General features: G+C 38.8%; 1 non-coding gene across 1 annotated transcript; it reads left to right on the top strand.

The window, feature by feature from the left end:
• Window positions 1-15,320: 15,320 nt before the first annotated feature.
• Window positions 15,321-15,429, top strand: LOC127681846 (U6 spliceosomal RNA). The gene has a single exon (XR_007977202.1). It is a non-coding gene; the product is annotated as a U6 spliceosomal RNA (small nuclear RNA).
• Window positions 15,430-18,899: the final 3,470 nt, after the last annotated feature.

Raw genomic sequence — 18,899 nt, 5'->3', positions numbered from 1 at the left:
GGTCTTCTTCGATTTCATTCTTCAGAGACCTGAAGTTCTTGTCATATAGATTTTTAACTTGTTTGGTTAGAGTCACACCAAGATACTTTATATTGTTTGTGGCTATTGTGAAAGGTGTCAGTGTCATTTCCCTAATTTCTTTCTCAATCTGCTTGTCCTTTGAGTATAGGAAGGCTACTGATTTGCTTGAGTTGATTTTGTAACCAGTCACTTTGCTGAAGCTGTTTATCAGCTGTAGGAGTTTTCTAGTGGAGTTTTTTGGGTCACTTAAGTATATCTGCAAATAGTGATAGTTTGACTTCTTCCTTTCCAATTTGTATCCCTTTGACCTCCTTATGTTATCTAATTGCTCTAGCTAGGACTTCAAGAACTATATTGAAAAGATATGGAGAGAGGGGGCAGCCTTGTCTAGTCCCTGATTTTAGTGGGATTGCTTCAAGTTTCTCTCCATTTAGTTTGATGTTGGCTACCGGTTTGCTGTATATTGCTTTTATTATGTTTACATATTGGCCTTGAATTCCTGTTATTTCCAAGACTTTTAGCATGAAAGGATGCTGAATTTTCTCAAATACTTTTTCAGCATCTAATGAAATGACTATGTGGGGTTTTTTGTTTATGTAGTGGATAGCATTGATGGATTGAACCATCCCTGCATCCCTGGGATGAAGCCTACTTGATCATGGTGGATGATCGTTTTGATGTGTTCTTGGATTTGGTGGGCAAGAATTTTATTGAGTATTTTTGCATTGATATTCATAAGGGAAATTGGTCTGAAGTTCTCTTTCTTTGTTGTATCTTTGTGTGGTTGTGATATCAGCGTAATTGTGGCTTTGTAGAACGAGTTGGGTAGTGTTCCTTCTGTTTCTATTTTGTGGAATAGTTTGAAGAGTATTGGTGTTAAGTCTTCTTTGAAGGTCTGATGGAATTCTGTACTAAAACCATCTGGTCCTGTGCTCTTTTTGGTTGGCAGACTTTCTATGACCCCTTCTATTTCTTTAGGGGTTATGGGACCGTTTAGATGGTCTATTTGATCCTAATTTAATTTTGGTAATTGGTATCTCTAAGAAATTGTCCATTTCCTCCAGATTTTCCAGTTGTGTTGAGTATAGACTTTTATAGTAGGATCTGATTTTTTTTTAATTTCCTCAGTTTCTATTGTAATATCTCCCTTTTCATTTCTAATTTTGTTAATTTGGATACTGTCTCTGTGCCCTTTGGTTAGTCTGGCTAAGGGTTTATCTATCTTGCTGATTTTTTCCAAGAACCAGCTCCTGGTTTTGTTGATGCTTTATATGGTCTTCTTTGTTTCTACTTGATTGATTTCAGCCCTAAGTTTGATGATTTCCTGTCTTCTTCACACCCTGGGTGAATTAGCTTCTTTTTGTTCCAGGGCTTTCAGTTTTGCCATTAAGCCTCTAGTGTATGCTCTCTCCATTTTCTTTTTGGAGCCACTTGGGGCTATGAGTTTTCTTCTTAGCACTGCTTTCATTGTGTGCCATTTGGGTATGTTGTACCGTCATTTTCATTACATTCTAAAAAGCCTTTGATTTCTTTCTTTATTTCTTCCTTGACCAAGGTATCATTGAGTAGAGTATTGTTCAATTTTGATATGTATGTGGGTTTTCTGTTGTTTTGTTGCTATTGAAGACCACGTTTACTCCATAATGATCTGATAGGAGGCATGGGATTATTTCAATCTTCTTATATTTGTTGAGGTCTGTCTTGTGACCAATTATATAATCAATTTTGGAGAAGGCACCATGAGCTGCTGTGATAAAGGTATATTCTTTTGCTTTAGGATGAAATGTGCCTGTTATATCCAATTGGTCTGAAGCTTCAATTAGTTTCACTGTGTCCCTGTTTAGTTTCTGTTTTCCTGATCGATCCATTGAGGAGAGTGGGGTGTTGAAGTCACCCACAATTATTGTGTTAGGTGCAATGTGTGCTTTGAGCTTTAGTAAAGTTTGTTTTATGAATGAGGGTGCCCTTGCATTTGGAGCATAGATGTTCAGAATTGAAAGTTCTTCTTGGTGGATTTTTCCTTTAACCAGCAAGAAGTGTCTTTCTGTCTCTCTTTTGATGACTTTAGGTTGAAATCAATTTTATCTGATATTAGAATGGCAACTCCGGCTTGTTTCCTGAGACCATTTGCCTGTAGAATTGTCTTCCAGCCTTTTACTCTAAGGTAATTTTTGTCTTTGACACTGAGGTGTGTTTCCTGTATGCAGCAAAATGTAGGGTCCTGTTTCCTTATCCAGTCTGTTAGTCTATGTCTTTTTTATTGGGGAATTGAGCCCATTGATATTAAGAGATATTAAGGAATAGTGATTATTGCTTCCTGTCATTTTTTAATGTTATTTTTATATTTGAGTAGTTATCTTCTTTTGGGTTTGATGAAAGAAGGTTACTATCTTGCTTTTTCCAGGGTATAGTTTCCGTCCTTATATTGGTGTTTTCCCCCATTATCCTTTGTAGGGCTGGGTTTGTGGAAAGATATTGTGTAAATTTGGTTTTGTCATGGAATATCTTGGTTTCTCCATCTATAGTGATTGAGAGTTTTGCTGGGTATAGAAGTCTTGGCTGGCATTTGTGTTCTCTTAGGATCTGCATGAGATCTGCCCAGGATCTTCTAGCTTTCATGGTCTCTGGTGAGAAGTCTGGTATGATTCTGATAGGTCTTCCTTTATATGTTACTTGCCCTTTTTCTCTTACTGCCTTTAGTATTCTTTTTTTGTTTAGTACATTTGGGGTTTTGATTATTATGTGAAGAGAGGTATTTCTGTTCTGGTCCAGTCTGTTTGGAGTTCTGTAGGATTCTTGTGTATTCATGGGTATCTCTCTCTTTAGGTTAGGGAAGTTTTCTTCCATAATTTTGTTGAAGATATTTGCTGGCCCTTTAAGTTGTAAATCTTCACTCTCATATTTGCCTATAATCCTTGGGTTTGGTCTTCTCACTGTGTCCTGGATTTCCTGGATGTTTTGGGTTACAAGCTTTTCACATTTTGCATTTTCTTTGACTGTTGAGTCCATGGTTTCTATGGTATCTTAGGCATCTGAGATTCTTTCGTCTATCTCTTGTATTCTGTTGTTGATATTTGCATCTATGGCCCCTGACTTCTTCCCAAGGTTTTCTATCTACAAAGTTGTCTCCCTTTGCGATTTCTTAGTTGTTTCTTCTGTTTTTAGATCCTGGATGGTTTTGCTCAACTCCTTCAATTGCTTGTTTGTGTTTTCCTGTAAATCTTTAAGAGGTTTTTGTGTTTCCTCTTTCATGACTTCTGCCTGTTGACCAAAGTTCTCCTGTATTTCTTTAAGTGATTTGTGCATTTCCTCCTTATTGTCTTCTACCTTTTGACCCATATTCTCCTGAATTTCTTTAAATGATTTTTGTGTTTCCCTTGTAACGGCTTCTAGCTTTTGATCATTTTTCTCCTGGATTTCTTTAAGAGATTTATTTATATCCTTCATGTGTTCCTCTAACAGCATCATGACCAGTGATTTTAAATCCAAATCTTGTTTTTCTGGTGTGTTGGGGTATCCAGGACTTGCTGTTGTTGGAGAATTGGGGTCAGATGCTTCCATATTGCCTTATTTCTGTTATTGACGTTCCTACGTTTGCCTTTAGCCATCTAGTTCTCACTGGTGTTAGTTGGTCTTGTTGTCACTGGCTGGTGCTTCAACCTCCTATGAGCCTCTAAGGCCATTTCCATGACACTGGATGACTGGGTTTCCCCTGGCACAGATTGCTGATGTGCTGCCCTCTCTTGTGTGCTGTTGAAGCCCTGCTGTGTCTTACCCCAAGCAATGTTATACTTGGGTTGTCTCAGTGAACCTGGTGCTTCCCATCTGCTCGGTCATGGAGCAAAGATGGTGGTGGGGAGTCCCTCCAAATGCTGATCCCCATGTAGGTCACAGGACCCACGACCAGCTGGTACACAGATGAACTGCTTATCTGCCCAGGTCGTGGGTGCAGGCAGACCCCGGGAGGTTTGTGCCCCCAGAGATCTTAAACTCAGGATATCTCGGTACCTAGTGCTGCTTTTCTGCCCTGGCAAGCAGGGAAGATAGCAGCAAGGAGTCACTCCCTCTGCTGATCTCTAGGTAGGACACAGGCCCCAGGACAGGTGGGCTGGCAGATGAACTGCCTATGTGCTCAGGTCCTGGGCACAGGCAGCCCCCTGGTGGTTTACACCACCAGAGATCTTTTTTTTTTTTTTTTTTTTTTTTTTTTTTTTTTATTCGATATAATTTATTTACATTTCAAATGATTTCCCCTTTTCTAGCCCCCCCACTCCCCAAAAGTCCCGCAAGCCCCCTTCTCTTCCCCTGTCCTCCCACCCACCCCTTCCCACTTCCCCGTTCTGGTTTTGCTGAATACTGTTTCACTGAGTCTTTCCAGAACCAGGGGCCACTCCTCCTTTCTTCTTGTACCTCATTTGATGTGTGGATTATGTTTTGGGTATTCCAGTTTTCTAGGTTAATATCCACTTATTAGTGAGTGCATACCATGATTCACCTTTTGAGTCTGGGTTACCTCACTTAGTATGATATTCTCTAGCTCCATCCATTTGCCTAAGAATTTCATGAATTCATTGTTTCTAATGGCTGAATAGTACTCCATTGTGTAGATATACCACATTTTTTGCATCCACTCTTCTGTTGAGGGATACCTGGGTTCTTTCCAGCATCTGGCAATTACAAATAGGGCTGCTATGAACATAGTAGAACATGTATCCTTATTACATGGTGGGGAGTCTTCTGGGTATATGCCCAGGAGTGGTATAGCAGGATCTTCTGGAAGTAAGGTGCCCAGTTTTCGGAGGAACCGCCAGACTGATTTCCAGAGTGGTTGTACCAATTTGCAACCCCACCAGCAGTGGAGGAGTGTTCCTCTTTCTCCACACCCTCTCCAACACCTGCTGTCTCCTGAATTTTTAATCTTAGCCATTCTGACTGGTGTAAGATGAAATCTTAGGGTTGTTTTGATTTGCATTTCCCTAATGACTAATGAAGTTGAGCATTTTTTAAGATGCTTCTCCGCCATCCGAAGTTCTTCAGGTGAGAATTCTTTGTTTAACTCTGTACCCCATTTTTTAATAGGGTTGTTTGGTTTTCTGGATATCTCACTACCTGATGCTGCCTTTCTGCTCTAGCAGGCAGCAAAGATGGTGGTGGGGAGTCACTCCCTGTGCTGATCCCCATGTAGGGCACAGGCCCCATGACAGGCTGGCACACAGACAAACTGCCTATCTGCCCAGGTCCTGGGAGCAGGCAGACCTCTGGCAGTTTGCGCCCTCAGAGATCTTAAATTCAGGATATCTCAATACCTGGTGCTGCCTTTCTGCTCAGTCAGACAGTGAAGATGGTGGCAGGGAATCTCCCTTTCTGCTTTTAATTTGCTTTCTTTTGTGTGTGTGTGTGTGCATTTGGTGTTTTGACTATTATGTGATGGGAGGAATTTTTTTCTTTTTTTTTTTATTCGATATAATTTTTTATTTACATTTCAAGTGATTTCCCCTTTTCTAGCCCTCCACTCCCCGAAAGTCCCGTAAGCCCCCTTCTCTCCTCCTGTCCTCCCACCCACCCCTTCCCACTTCCCCATTCTGGTTTTACCAAATACTGCTTCACTGAGTCTTTCCAGAACAAGGGGCCACTCCTCCTTTCTTCTTGTACCTCATTTGATGTGTGGATTATGTTTTGGGTATTCCAGTTTTCTAGGTTAATATCCACTTATTAGTGAGTGCATACCATGATTCACCTTTTGAGTCTGGGTTACCTCACTTATGATGTTCTCTAGCTCCATCCATTTGCCTAAGACCAGTCTATTTGGAGTTCTCTAGACTTCTTGTATGTTCATGGGCATCTTCAATTTTCTTTTGGTTAGGAAAGTTTTCTTCTATAATTTTGTTGAAGATACTTACTGGCCCTTTTAGTTGGGAATCTTCATTCTTCTATACCTATTATCCTTAGGTTTCATCTTCTCATTGTGTCTTGAATTTCCTGGATGTTTTGGGTTAGGAGCATTTGCTATTTGCATTTTCTTTGACTGTTGTGTCAATGTTTTCTATGGTATCTTCTGCACCTGAGATTCTCTCTTCACTTATATTCTGTTGGTGATGCTTGTACCTATGATTCCTGATCTCTTTCCTAAGTTTTCTATCTCCAGAGTTTTCTCCCTTTGTTATTATTTTTGTATGTTTCTACTTCCATTTTTAGATCCTAGATGGTTTTGCTTAATTTCTTCACCTGTTCAGTTTTCTTTTCCTGCAATTCTTAAAGGGATTTTTGTGTTTCCTCTTTACAGGTTTCTATCTGTTTACCTGTGTTCTCCTGTATTTCTTCAAGGGAGTTATTTACGTACATCTTAAAGTCCTCTATCATCATCATCATGAAAAGGGATTTTAAATCTGAATCTTGCTTTTCTGGTTTGATGGGGTATCCAGGACTTCCTATGGTGGAAGCACTGCGTTCTGATGATGCCAAGTAACCTTGGTTTTTGTTGCTTATGTTCTTATTCTTGCCTCTAGCCATCTGGTTATCTCTAGTGCTACCTACCCTTGCTGTCTCTGACTGGAGCCTGTTCCTTCTGTGATCCTGGTTTTATCAGAACTCCTCAAAGTCCAGTTGTCTCTCTGATCCTGTGATTCTGGGATGCTGTGATCCTGAGATTCTGGGTATGTCAGAACTCCTGGGAGTCAAGAAGATCCTGAAATCCTGGTGTGACCAAGCTAAGACCCTGTGATCCTGGGTGTGTTAGAATACCTGGGTGTGAAGCTTCCTTCTGGATTTTGTGGGACTGGGAGCAGAGTTAGTGCCGAAGGTCGGCCCAGGACACTGGCTCAGACTGGAAGGAACCTGTGCAACTGGCTGGGTGGGGGCTTCCTGCATCCCTGTATCCCACAGGTCCCAGTTACTCCCAGTGTTGAGGCAGATGTTGTGGCCTCCTCACCTATGATCCTGGACATGTTAGAGCACCTGAGAGTCGAGCTTTTTCTGGGTGTTGTGGGACAGAGTATGGAACTAGTGCCCAAGGTCTGCTCATTGCACCAGCTCAGACTGAAAGGATGGAATACCATTTTTAAAAAGTATCTTTAAAGAAGAATATTATGAATTCTGCAGGCAAATGGATGGAACTAGTAAAAATTATCCTGAGTAAGATAACCCAGACCCAAAGAGACATGCAGGGAATGTACTCATTTATAAGTGGATGTGAGCCATAAGGTACAGAATAAACATGATATTACACACACACACACACACACACACACACACACACACACACGCCAAATAACAAGGTGAGCCTAAAGGAAGATGCTTGAATATCACTCAGAAGGTGAAGTAAAATAGAGATCGGAAGTGGGCAAAGGGGGGGTACATGGGTGGAAGTGTGGATGGCAAGGGTAATAGGGTAGGGAGTGAATCAGATATAGGGAAAGCAGGAAAGAGAGAATGGAAATAGGCTGTAGGGATGGGGGAATGGGGGAAGCATTTCCAAGATGTGCCAAAGACTAGACACAGAGAGGGCTCCAGGAAGTGTATGGGGGTGGGCTCTGAGACTCCTAGCAGTGGGAGATAGAGAGCCTGAAGTGACCTTGAGCAAGAGGTGGAGGAGGCCCCAAGAGATCTATGGGGCAACTCTAGCTGAAACTCCCTCAGTGGAGGATATAGATCCTGAAGTGCCACTTCCTATACCTAGGCAGGGCTCCCAGTGGAGGGATAAGGACATCAACTCATCCACAAAAATCTTTGACCCAAAATGTGTCCTGCATAACAGATGTTCAGGGACAAAGATGAAGAAGAGACTGGGGGAATGGCCAACAATTGACTGTCCCAAATTAAGACCCATACCACTGGCAAAAACCAATACCTAATACTATTAACAATACTCTGGTTTGCTTATAGACAGGAGTCTAGCATAGCTGTCCTCTGAGAGGTCCACCCAACAGAGGTGCAACAATGTAAACAGATGCAGAGACCCACAGCCAAACATTAAATGGAGCTCAGGTAGTCTTGTGGAAGAGTTGAGAGAAGGATTGTGGAACCCAAAGGGGAGAGTGACTCCACAAGAAGACCAACAAAGTCAACTAACCTGGACCCTTGAGGCTCCCAGAGACTGAACCACCAACCAAAGAGCAAGCATAAGCTGAACTTAGGCCCCTACACATATATAACATCATGTGGGTCCCCCAACAACTGAAGCAAGGGTTTAACCCGACTCTGTTGCCTTACTGTGGATCCCATTACAGTAACTTGGCTGCTTTGGAACTTAGCTGCCTTGTCTAGCCGCCATGGAAGAGGATATGCCTAGTCCTGCAGTGACTAGATGTACCAGGATGAATTTATACACAGGGTGGGAGAATGATAGGGAGGCTTTGGAAAGGAGCTGTGTGAGAAAGGGGACCAGGAGGAAATTGGGGGCTATGATCAGGATTTAAATTAATAAATTAATTAGTGAAGAAAAAGAGTGACCAGTGAAAAATAAGAACAGAAATGGAAGAAACATTCCTGGCTAATAATGAACCCCCAAAGAGGTAAGGGCTATTCCTCCACAAAAGACATAGACTATCTCACAAAATCTTAAGGGCAAAATATGAGAAACCTTTCAGGCTTTTGTTTTGGGGAGTCCATGAAACTCCCAAAGCAATATAGGCTATTCTGCTGTCCTTGGTTGCTTCCTAGTATTTAAATACAATCCTGTTGTGAAAGAAAAAAAAAAACAAATTTTGTACACATGGATAGGGATTGATCTGTGTCTGACTCCTGCTTAGGATTAGCTTCATAGTACTAGATAGTTCTGAGAAAATTTCCAAGAAGAAAACAACAACAATCATCCTACCCAGTTATAATACCTAAAAACCACAACAATCACCAACATGGAAAGAGATACAATAGAGTCACATTCATCTAGGACATAACCAGCAGCTGTATAACTGGATTTAAGCCTCTCTCAATAGAAGAAAGTTGATGTCTCATATTGAAAAATCTTACCAACTATTCAAAACTGGTGAGGCCATGAAACCTAGTGAAAAACCTACAATGACTACTTTCTGAAATCAGTATAATTTCTTACTGTCTCCTCAGTAGTTATTCTTATGCCCCACAGATAACTATAGTTCTCATAACTTATCAATAAAGCCTCTTTTTGCATGAGAATGAGATCATTCCAGAAGATAAACAACATGCAAGAAAAACTGACTATGTTGTGTTTAGCTCATGTTGACCCATCTGTAACACAAGTGTACACCTAAGGGTAAAGAAACATTGTCGAGAAGGGATAGAGAGATTCTAAGAACCAGCAGACCAGGATATCTACTCTGAGATAGTATCTTCTATATATGACACAGAAGGTATACCCATGAAATCTCAAACACATGGATGCCTAAACAAGACCTGAACAATAATGACACCACTTAGCATATCAGTGTGGATAAGGTAAATCTCACAAGGTCCTACCCTAGATGAAAAGTTGCAGGCACTTAATATCTGCTGAGAGAAGGAGAATCAGACATTCAGAGATGAGATTCTAATTCATTGTCCAATACAAAATGGACAGTGAGTCTGAAAGCATAGATAGATAGATAGATAGATAGATAGATAGATAGATAGATAGATAGATAGATAGTGATACAGAGATATGCAACACTAAACAGACTCAGGATGTATTCATATATCAGGCACATGCACACACACGCACACACATTAAAGGTACCATAAATTAATAAAAAAAGTAGGTAGAAGTTAACATGGGAAAGATATAAAGGAAAGGAAGAATGATATAAATACAGTAAAAATATATGAAATTATAAAGTAAACTTATGGAAAATTGTGAAATTGATATCATTTTAGTTCTTTCATTTATAAATACACATTAGAAGTACAAATATATGAATAAATATAATATTTCTAATTTTAAAATTAGAAAATTAAAACATAAAAGATAAATATTTGCAATTCATTCTATGAAGTTTCAAAAACACTTATACCTAAACCAAACAAGGGAAGAGAACTTCAAACCAATTTCCCTAATGAACACTGATGCAAAAATACTGAATAAAATTCTGGCCAACCGAATCTAAGAACACATCAAAACAATAATTCACCAAGATCAAGTAGGCTTCATCCCAGGTATGCAGGGATGGATCAATATACAGAAATCTATCAATGTAATACACTACATAAATAAACTCAAAGAAAAAAAAACCAAATGATCATTTCATTAGATGCTGAAAAGGCAATGACAAAATTCAGCATCTCTTCATGTTAAAAGTCTTGGAAAGCTCAGGAATTCAAGGCCCATACCTCAACAGAGTAACAATAATATACAGCAAAGTAGTAGCCAACATCAAACTAAATGGAGAGAAACTTGAAGCAATCCCACTAAAATCAGGAACCAGACAAGGCTGCCCACTCTCTTCCTATCTATTCAATATAGTACTTGAAGTCCTAGCCAGAGCAATCAGGCAGCAAAAGTAGGTCAAAGGTATACAAATTGGAAAAGAAGAAGTCAAAATATCACTATTTGCAGATGAGATGATGGTTAACAAGCTAAGAAAGAAATTAGGGTAATGACACCCTTCACAATAGTCACAAATAATATTATTTACCTTGATGTGACTCTGGCCAAGCAAGTGAAAGATCTGTATGACAAGAGCTTCAAGCCTCTGAAAAAAGAAATCGAAGATCTCAGAAGATGGAAAAATCTCCCATGATCAAGGATTGGCAGGATTAATATTGTAAAAATGGCATTTTGCCAAAAGCAATCTACAGATTCATTGCAATCCCCATCAAAATTCCAAATCAATTCCTCATAGAGTTAGAAAGAGCAATCTGCAATTTCATTTGGAATAACAAAAACCCAGGATACTGAAAACTATTGTATATAACAAAAGATTTTTCTGGGGGAATCATTATCCCTGACCACATACAGACCATACAGACCATACAGACCATACAGAGAAATAGTGATAAAAACTGTATGGTATTGGTACAGAGACAGGCAGGAAGAACAATGGAATAGAATTGAAGACCCAGAAATGAACCACACACCTATGGTCACTTGATATTTGACAAATGAGCCAAAAACATCCAGTGGGAAAAAAAGACACTATTTTTAACAAATGGTGCTAGATCAACTGGAGGTCAGCATTCAGAAAAATGCAAATTGACCCATTCTTATCTCCTTGTACAAAACTCAAGACCAAGTGGATCAAGGATCTTCACATAAAACCAGATACACTGAAGCTTATAGAGGAGAAAGTGGGGAAGAATCTTGAACACATGGACCCAGGAGAAATGTTCCTGAACAGTACACCAATGGCTTATGTTCTAAGAACAAGAATCAACAAATGGGACCTCATAAAACTGCAAAGCTTCTGTAAGGCAAAGGAAACTGTCAATAGGACAAAATGGCAACCAACAGATTGGGAAAAGATCTTTACCAAGTCTACATCCAATAGAGGGCTAATATCCAATGTATACAAAGAACTCAAGAAGTTAGAATCCAGAGAATCAAATAACCCTATTAAAAATGGGGTACAGAGCTAAACAGAGAATTCTCAACTGAGCAAACTCTTGAATGTTCAGCATCTTTAGTTATCTTGCATCAAATCAAAACAAATCAAAACAACCCTGAGATTCTACCTCATACCAGTCAGAATGGCTAAGATGAAAAACTCAGGGGACAGCACATGCTGGAGAGGATGTGGGGAAAGAGGAACACTTCTCCATTGCTGGTGGGATTGCAAGCTGGTAAAACCATTCTGAAAATCTGTTTAGTGGTTCCTCAAAAAATTAGACATAGTGCTACCTGAGGACCCAGCTATACCAAGCCTGGGCATATACCCAGGAGATGCTCCAACATGTAATAAGGACACATGCTCCACTATGCAGCCTTATTTTTAATAGCCAGAAGCTGGAAAGAACCCAGATGTCCTTCAACAGAGGAATGGATAGAGAAAATGTGGTATATTTAACCAATGGAGTACTATTCAGCTATTAAAAACAATTCTAAAAAAGAATTCATGAAATTCTTAGGCAAATGGATAGCATTAGAAACTGTCATCCTGAGTGAGGTAACCCAATCACAAAAGAACACACATGGTATGCACTCACTAATAAGTGGATATTAGCCCAAAAGCTCAAAATAAACAAGTTACAATTTACAGACCACAGGAAGCTCAAGAAGAAGGAAGACCAAAGTGGGAGTGCTTTGGTTTCTCTGAGAAAGGGATCAAAATACTCACAGGAGCAATTATGGAGACAAAGTGTGGAGCAGAGACTGAAGGAAAGGCTACCCAGAGACTGTCCTACCTGGGGTTTCATCCTATAAACAGTCACCAAACCCCAACACTACTATGGATGACAAGAAGTGCATGCCGAAAGGAGCCTGTTATTGTCTCCAGAGGGGCCCTGACAGAGCCTTACAGATACAGAAACAGATGCTAGCAGCTGTTAGACTGAGTGGGGCTGGGGGGTAATGGCAGAGTTGGAGGGAGTACTGGAGGAGCTAAAGGGTTTTGTAGCCTCATGGAAAGAACGATTATTTTGGCCAATCAAACCTAACAGGGCTCCCAGGGAGCCATCACCCAAGGGGTACATATGGTTCCAGCCACAAATGTGGTGGAGGAATACCTTGTTGGGCATCAGTGGGAGGAGAGGTCCTTGGTCCTATGAAGGCTCAATAGATGCCCCAGCCTGGGAAAATCGAGGGGCAGTTAGGTGGGAGTGAGGAAGGGGCATCTTCTTGGAGGTGGGGTGTGGGAGAATGGGTTGGGGGAAAAGCCAGGAAAGGGTTTAACATTTGAAATGTAAATGAAGAATATATTCAATGAAAAAATTGTAAAAGGAAAAAACACTGAATGTTTATAAATCTGCGCACATGTAAAAATGTGACTAATTTTATATTAAGCTTAATGATTTATGAAATGGAGAAATTCTTTGAAGGATAATATTATGAAATAAAATCAAGCTTAAGTATATACAGATGTCCACATCTCACAAAAACAAAAGCAAGAATAAAACATCAACCTAAATAATATTTCAAGTATATACACAGCAGTCTATTTCTTACAGAAAGACTGTAAGCCTTCCTCTAGTTTCTGATTAGCCCTGGGAATTAAATTGGTATATATAAAACCAACATATATAAATTTTTACACAGACAAGGAATTCTCATAGGAAAAAAACAGAACAATGGTGCCTGAACCTCATGTTTTACAAACTGTATCAGAAAGATAGTTGTGGGAATGTAAATGAAATATGTGGGGAGATTAGAGACCATGATGGTTTGAATGAGATGCTTACCATAGTCTTAGGCATTTAACTCTTGGTCCTCAGTTGATCGTACTGTTTGAGTAAGTTCAGAAGGCATGGTTGTGCTGGAGGAAGAAGGTCACTGGGATCACACAATTTAAAGATCTGCCATGTGGAGGTGACCCTCTTGGCTATCTTGCTTGTGGTTCAAGATGTGAGTTCTCAGCTTGTTCCTCCAGAAACTGTGCCTGCCTGCTCCACACTTCTACACTGTGACAGCGATGGGTTCTGTCCCTCTGGGGTCATAAGCTCAGATAAACCCTTCCTGGTCATGGTGTTTTCACTCATACAAATGGTGTTGTTTTAATGGACTTTGTTTTCTATCCTCAGCTACACATCTCTAGTAATAAAATTATGTTACTTTTATTATTTTCAAAACTAAACATAAGTCTTCATTTTGAAGTAACTGAAAAAAAGTTGTGGAAAGAGGAATAAAGAAGAAAATTGTTTTCATTTTCTGGTGTTATGGTTATCTTTCTAGTTATCCCCGGGAACATGATTTTTTGAAAATAATAAGGCAATCTAGCATTATCATGGACTGCTATCATAGCATTTTCATACCTTATGATGCAAATGTTAACTATATATTAACATTAAACTCTTTAAAAGCATTAAAAAATCTAATATTATATAATAAAAACAAAACTTTGCAAGAAAAATTGTAGATAAGAACATTTTTATACTGAAAACTACATAACACTAAAAAGGCATATTAAAATTGCAATGTTCACTCAAAGTATCATTTTCCCTCAATTTACTGGTAGAGAAATTTTAAAGAAAATTTTAGTAGATGGTTTCCAAAAAGTAAGCAACAGATTCATGAAACACCACATTTTGTGACACTTTCACATTACAAGCTTACACTTACATACTTACATACACTTACATACACTGCATTTCTCACAGCCTGTTACAGAGAGTTTATAGCCAGTGTCTGCCCATTGCTGTATAGAAACACCCCCAAACATTCAATATTTACAGAAAAGTCTGTTTTCTCTCTGTTTTAGAAGTTTTCATTTGTAATTGCCTGACTGTGCTTCTGGCACAAGTCAGGGTTTCCCCACTGCCTACAGGGCATGCCAGGGAAAAAATCTGCTCAAGACAGGGAAGGAGAGGAAACGCCAAGGCCTGCAATCAGGCAAAGGACATACCTCCAATAACTGAACTTCTTCCTATTGTCCCCATTCTTTCAAGGTTCTATCATTTCTCAGTAGAACTTTACTCAGGACTGCCTCTTCCCCAACAGAGACCTTGGGAAACGTTTTAAATGAAATTAGAATGGGAAGGAATGGCTAATAAAATACATAGGCAGCTCATTGAGAAAATACATCGAAAATACATCGAATTTTCTTTCAGTAAAATATAATGAGAGAATAAAAATATCCTTATAGCTTATATCTTAGTTCTATTTTCTGTTGATCTGATCAAATAAACTTAAGGAAGAGTTTATTTTAGCTCAAAGTTTAACTTAAAGTCAATTATCCAGGAAGTCAAGTCAGAGGAAACAAAGCCTGTCCTATGCCTAAGGTTACCAGAGCGATGAGCACATTCAAGTTGTGCAGATACCCTTTCCACTGACTCAGTGCAAGACTTCAGCCACCAGACAACACCACCTATAGTAGGCATGTTAAAATTCTTCATTTAAATCAAGATAATCAATTAAATTAATTTCAAATATAATCAAGATAATCCCCATAGGCATGGCCAGATAACCATCTCCCAGATGATTCTGGATCCTTTAAAGTTAACAATTACCACCATTACATCTCCACCCCTTGGCATCTTGACACCCAACTAAATCACTTTTAAGCCATAACCTTGACTAACTCTTGACCCTATAGGCTGATGACCATGTTACAATATTAAAAAACTAATAATAAAAACATTCTTAAAACATAGAATATCGACTGTAAATTTGCTTAGTGTAAAGAGAAAAACCAAGAGCACAGAAATAAATAATCACATCTAAGCAAAAGCAAAATCCATCTGGAGAAACAAAAAATTCTAGAGTGCACACTTCCGCAACACATATACTAAAATTGAATAATACAGAGATTAGCATGGCCCCTGAACAAGGATGAGTATGACATGCAAATTCATGAAACATTCCTTATTTTCTCTGAAAGGCTTTACACAGGATCTGAAGGAAACAGATGCAGAGACCCACAGCCAAACCTCAGGCAGAGGAGGGAAGAAGCCAGATGGGTGAAGGATACCATAAGAAAACCTACAGACTCATCTAACCTTGGCCAATAGGGGCTCACAGAGTCTGACCCAGCAACCCAAGAGCATACCCTCTACACATATGCAGCAGATGTGCAGCTTGCTCTTCATATGGTACCCCTAACTACTGGAGCAGGGGCCATCTCTGTCTCTGTTGCCTGCCTCAGACCTCCTTTACCCTAACTGGGATGCCTTGTCTAGGTTCACTAGGAGAAGATGTACCTAGTCCTATAGTCCTTTGGCAACTTGATATGCCAAAGAGGGTTGATGTCCACGGTAGTCCTCTCCTTCTCTGAGGAGAAAGGATTGGGGAAGGAGTAGGAATTAGGAGGAACTGGAAGGAGAGGAGGGAAAGAAAGCTGCAATTGTGATGTAAAGTAAATACATTAATTTTAAAACTTCTAGGGCTCCATATTCATCATTTGATACTTATAATGTTATTAAGTGAGCTCTGAATTTATGGGTATCCATCCCCTTCAACTCTGCTGCAATCAACACACACAGAGTCTCTCCTGGGTCAGTTACATTTCGTGTTCTCAACTCTCTAATTTCCTTAAAGCAGGTCCTGATATCTCCAGGTTCCAGTTTCCCGGGATCTCTATTGTAAGAGATCTCCACCTTCACACCCTCATATAATATCTGTTTAAGTCCTCCCATCAACGTTTCAAATCACAACACTCATTGCCTAGACTTGCCTTTTCTCTAAAACTATCATGAAGAGGCCCTGACCCGCCCATATCCAGTTTTTTATACCTGTAAACCCAGCATAACTGTCAGGGGTAAAAGAATGAAAGAAAAAGAACCCAGCCTCTCCGGCCTTTACAAGTACTTTCTTAGTATCAGCCTAAATGTTCTCTCCCCTTCAAGTTTACTCTGAGAAACAAATTAGTCCATTGTTTTTAAACTCAATTTCATTCATGTTTTCAGGACATAGGAAGAACAAAGTCAGATTCTGTCAAGAGCCATCTAGGAAAGGCTTAAGGCTAGCAGGTATTCTTCCTGAGATGGTTCCACCATGGACTGTGAACTATGATGAATGAGTCCTTTCAGTCAAGGCACAAAGAACAACATTTTCAGGATTTGATTCTTGCTACAGATATGCCTTTCTGCTCATTATTAAATTAATACAATAATCCCTGGGCACATATTTTACAGACCAGCGAAGAGGTCCTGTCTTGTAGTAATGCTATACAGACAAAAAGATGATTTCTTAATTCCTTATGATGATTCTACAAGAATTACTAAAATTATACTAGTAATTATTAAGCCCTTTATAAAATATTAAGCCATCTCTGATGTGTGAGAACGACAATTAGAACTCTGCCAGTATTCATAGTGTCACAAATTAATATTTTCTGAGATAGAAAGCAGACATTTACAATTTAGGAGCTGTAAAACAATTAACCAAAGGCCATAAAATGTAACAAATGATTTGTTGTAGGTTTAAGGACAGAAGATAAAATATTGACTGGTTTATATACAAAGCTTCATTGTTAACTTAGACATGAGAATTATAGTTTATAATTTTCAATGAACCTGTGGAGCTAGTGACAGAAATGTCTAGTTAAATAGCAAGACTTATTTTATTAAACTAATACAGTTTATTTTAAAATATACAACTAAGTATTGACATTTTTAAGTCATAAAAATAATTTTTAATAGTAAAATGCCTTTTAAATATACATTATATCTTCTGAAGCTAAAAGTAATAAACACTCAACCAGTTTATAAAATCTATTTCAAATATTAAGCATGATAGAAGTAGAAGAAAATCCCTTTCTTCTACTCTGAAGTCCTCTAAGAAAGGAAATTGTGACAAGTTTCTGATTAGACAGAAATCATTCCATCTCGAAGGGAAAATACTCAGAGTAACTGTGGCTTCTTAGAATGAATTGGGTAGTGTTCCTTCTGTTTCTATTTTGTAGAATAATTTGAAAAGTATTGGTATTAGGTCTTTTAAGATCTGATAGAATTCTGCACTAAAACCATCTGGTCTTGGGCTCTTTTTGGTTGGGAGACTTTTAATGATTGCTTCTATTTCTTTAGGGGTTATGGGACTGTTTAGATGGTTTATCTGATCCTGATTTAACTTAGGTGTTTGGTATCTCTCTAGAAAATTGTCCATTTCATCCAGATTTTCCAGTTTTGGTGAATATAGGCTTTTGTAGTAGGATCTAATGATTTTTTTTTAATTTCCTTGGTTTCTGATGTTATGTCCCCTTTTCATTTCTGATTTTGTTAATTTGGATATTGACTCTGTGCCCTCTGGTCAGTCTGGATAGGTGTTTATCTCTCTTGTTGATTTTCTCAAAGAACAAGCTCTTGGTTTTGTTGACTATTTGTATAGTTCTTTTGGTTTCTACTTCAGTCCTGAGTTTGATTATTTCCTGCCATCTACTTCTCTTGGGTGTGTTTGCTTCTTTTTGTTCTAGAGTTTTCAGGTGTGCTGTTAAGCTGCTTGTGTATGCTCTCTCCAGTTTCTTTTTGGAGGCACTCAGAGCTATGAGTTTTCCTCTTAACACTGCTTTCATTATGTCCATAAGTTTGGGTATGTTGTGCCTTCATTTTCATTAAATTCTAAAAAGTCTTTAGTTTCTTTCTCTATTTCTTACTTAACCAAGCTGTCATTGAGTATTGTTCAGTTTCCATGCGTATGCTGTTCTTGTTACTGAAGACCAGTCTGTGGGGATCTGATAGCACACATGAGGTCATTTCAATCTTGTATCTGTTGAGGCTTGGTTTGTGACAAATTATATGTTCAGTTTTAGAGAAGGTAGCATGAGGTGCTACAAAGAAGGTATATTCTTTTGTTTTAGGATAAAATGTTCTATAGATATCTCTTAAATCCATTTGGTTCATAACTTCTGTTAGTTTCACTGTGTCTCTGTTTAGTTTGTGTTTCATTGATGAGAGTGAGGTGTTGAAGTCTCCAACTATTATTGTGTGAGGTGCAATGTGTGCTTTGAGCTTTAGTAAAGTTTCTTTTATGACTGTTGGTGCCATTGCATTTGGAGCATAGATGTTCAGAATTGAGAGTTCTTCTTGGTAGATTTTTCGGTTGACAAGTATGAAGTATCCTTTTTTATCTTTTTTGATAACTTTTGGTTAAAGTTTCATTTTTAGCTCATAGTTCATGGTATAGCCTCTGTAAAACCAATGCTGCATAGAAATAAAGCAGCTAGTCACATGGTATCTGTCAACAAAAGAAAGAAAGGAATACATGCATGATAATTAGTTCCCTTTTTCCTTTAGAGTAAGGAACCCTATGTATGGATTGTCACCAACCACAGTGGATGAATCATTCCACTTCAACTAAACAAATCAAGATAATTTCCCACAGGCATGTCCAGAGTCCTAACTATCAG

This window comes from Apodemus sylvaticus, chromosome 3 (assembly GCF_947179515.1).
Source record: "Apodemus sylvaticus chromosome 3, mApoSyl1.1, whole genome shotgun sequence".
Lineage (NCBI taxonomy): Eukaryota > Metazoa > Chordata > Mammalia > Rodentia > Muridae > Apodemus > Apodemus sylvaticus.
This window is presented reverse-complemented; position numbering and strand designations above follow the sequence as displayed.